This window comes from Sebastes fasciatus, chromosome 20, assembly GCF_043250625.1.
Source record: "Sebastes fasciatus isolate fSebFas1 chromosome 20, fSebFas1.pri, whole genome shotgun sequence".
NCBI lineage: Eukaryota > Metazoa > Chordata > Actinopteri > Perciformes > Sebastidae > Sebastes > Sebastes fasciatus.
Window position 1 is genome coordinate 10,809,530 of NC_133814.1, and position 3,564 is coordinate 10,813,093.

Genomic DNA, 3,564 nt, shown 5'->3' on the forward strand with positions numbered 1-3,564 from the left:
CTCGAATGCCCCACACATTCGTACAGAAACAAGACTTTTACCGAAATACTTGTACAGTCGAGCACGTAAGACAAACAAACAAACTGCACGGTCATCAGGAAAAAAAAAGTATTTTATGCATTTTAAAAAGTATGAGCAGAATGTTCCCAGGCTGAGCCAAACCTCCGCAGCCCCAAACCTTTACATTGCAATGAGGCTCAGTTTCAGTGTTTAGAAGGTGGTCAGTAATGTTTTGAGTGGTTCTGGCGTGGGCCGGAGTTTCTCTTTTGTGGATCTACTGTATTATGGTTGCGATATAAACAAGGATTTTCTACCAGAACGTCTTGCACAACCCGCTGCGAGCCACGTAGAGGAGGACAGTGGGAGTTTGTGTTTGTTTGGTGGATGCTGTGTTGAATCTGGCGTCGGCCTCTGCAGGGGTGAGCAGAGGGGGGGGGTGAGCGGGGTTTTGCGGTTTCTGCCGGGGGAGCCTGGAAGCCAGTCAGGGCGGTGGCTGAACCACCTTCCCTCCACAAGCCTACATCCACCCCACTCCCCGAGCGCACATGTGAACGCACATTTTCACAGAAGCACATATCTATATATCAAACTCACAGACCTCTCCAGCTTCTCAGTGTAGTGGATCGAGGATCGTGGAGTGCCAGGCAGGCAACAGGAAATGCAAGACGACCTTGTTTACAAGACGAGCACATGATACAGTAGCTACACCAGAAAGACTGCTTCCACAGAGGAGTAAAATTAATTAAACGCCTCTTTAACGAACCAGGTCGTTCTCTTCATGAGGATATACTTTTATTTTTCCTCACCACTGAACTTTATATGTTGCTTCAGACTTGCTAATGCCTGTCTCTATATGTCAGGCCCAGGCTTTGAAATGTAATACTGTACATCTCCAGGGGAGTGAATGTTCTCAACAACAGGCGGCGAGCTTGTTGTGTCTCTGCGCTTGAATGACAGATACCTGCAAATGGCAAACAAACAAGTGGAGCCGGCGCTGATAGATATACCTACAGTATTCTCAATGTCCTGACACAGCGGACGCTATATGCGTCAGCTGCATGATGATAGCACTTTCATCCTGTTGTTTTTTTTTAATAACGCCAACCAACATGATCATCTGAATCTCCTTGTTCTTCTCGTTTCCAGTCTTGCTCTTGTTTCCTCCTACGCTTGGATTTAGTCACCATGGCGGCAAAAATACTTGCGTCAAATGAAGCATATCAATCACTAAAACCTGAGTTTTCCACCCACATTAAAGGATGTCACAGTGTGTGAGTGGAGACAACAGCGCATTAAGGTGTATGAAAGGCATTGTTTGCATTCGTGGTTGGTAATCTTAGGGTGCATTGTGATGTACACAGTGTGGTTTCAAGCATAACTGAGAATAAATGAGAATTTTGGTGACGTCGCGGGTACGGTGAAATGTTAAGATGCCGCTGGCTAAGCCTGTGAATGACTTACTGTAATATGAGCTGACTGTAACCGTACCCACACGTCTGGCCTAATGTTTTTAAGGAAATATGATTGTTGGATCAGTTTTCGTCCTTAAAAGAGCGCAACATTGTTTCAATGTCATTGTCCAGACATTACAATAGATTATTCAAAGTACAATACAGATGAACATTATTTACAGCATTCCCCCTTGCATTTGGTAATATAGCATTGTTATTATAATCACAATACCACTCCATTTCAAGTAAAGTCCTGCATACAAAATTAAAAAAGTAAACGACCACTTTCAGAGTGTTATATTATTGTTATGTTATATAGTTGGATTATTACTACTGATGCCTGAACACGTAAGCATCATTTTAATGTTGCAGGGGATTGAGATAGTGATCATTAATTTGTTGCTGGGTGGTTTAATCCATGACAATGCATTGTGTTTTATGAGGTAGTCATAGTGACTAGTGAGAGTAATTTTTAGTTGGAAGAAGAGCCACCGCCTTATAAACGCTGAGTGGAGGAGGAAATGTCCCACCTCAAACTTGATCACCTTAATTCACCCTCCTCTCAGAAGTTCCACGAAGTCTGGCAACCATTTTTTTTTTTTTTTATATTAGATGATGATGATGATGATGATTATAATTATATATGTTTTTATTACTATATTATATTATTATGTTAAAAATAAAATATTGTATGTATGTGTATGTATATAAACTGGAAAAACAAAGTTCGGAAACTTGTGTTTGGTCGATTATTTCTCTGCTGTTACAATGCTAATTGGTATTGTATTTTATATTGTTGGAAAGCCTGTTTATTTACCTTCACAATGATGTCCAACTTGTAAGGATCATGCATTTGTGGGATGAGCAGCACAGCTGATTATGTGGGTAGCGCCCAAGAAAGATTTGCCAAAATGCTCCGTCAATGGTAAACAGTGTATTCTCCTGTTGGTATTGACTCTTGTTTTGAGTCGTTTGGTGGATTGGATGATTGAACTCTATCAGTAACAAGGAACAAACAAGACATATTGGCAATTTTACACTTTATTCATTTAATACACCGTCAGGAGCCTCAGTAGCGGTGGAAGATCCATACGCAGCCACAACAGCCTGGCACCTCCTCCTCATGCTGGTCACCAACCTGGTCACACGTTGCTGTGGGATGGCGTTCCATTCCTCAACCAGGATTCGTTGCAGGTCAGAGCGTGGTTGTGTTGGTCACTCTAACACGTACAGCACGCCCAAGCTGATCCTACAAGTGTTGAATTGGGTTGAGGTCTGAACTCTTGGCAGGCCGTTCCAGCGCTCTACTCCCACATTGTGGAGGTAGTCTGTGATAACCCTGGCTCTGTGGGGTGAGCGTTGTCATCTTGGAGGATGAAGTTAGGTGCCAGATTGTGGAGATATGGGATCGCCACTGGCTGCAGAATCTCATCCTGATATCTCACTGCATTGAGATGGCCTTCAATGATGACAAGCCTTGTTTTGCCAGTGAGGGAGATGCCGCCCCACACCATGACACTGCCCCCACCAAAAGCTGTTACTCCATCGGTGCTACAATCAGCATAGCGTTCTCCACATCGTCTCCATACTTTGACCCTGCCATCCAACTTTGGCAGACAGAACCTGGACTCATCACTGAACATGACATTCCCCCACATGTTCAGGTTCCATTGTCTGTGTTGTCGACACCAGCGCAAACGGGCCTGACGGTGAAGGGCAGTCATTGCAGGCTTCCTGGTAGCCTTATGAGAATACACTGTTTACCATTGGCAGAGCATTTTGGCAAATTTTTCTTGGGCGCTACCCACATAATCAGCTGTGCTGCTCATCCCACAAATGCATGATCCTTACAAGTTGGACATCATTGCGAAGGTAAATAAACAGGCTTTCCAACGATGTAAAATACAATGCCAATTAGCATTGTAACAACAGAGAAATAATCCACCAAACACAAGTAAGGAAATATGATTGTTGGATCAGTTTTCGTCCTTAAAAGAGCGCAACATTGTTTCAATGTCATTGTCCAGACAGCCATTACAATAGATTATTCAAAGTACAATACAGATGAACATTATTTATAGCATACCCCCTTGCATTGGTAGTATAGCATTGT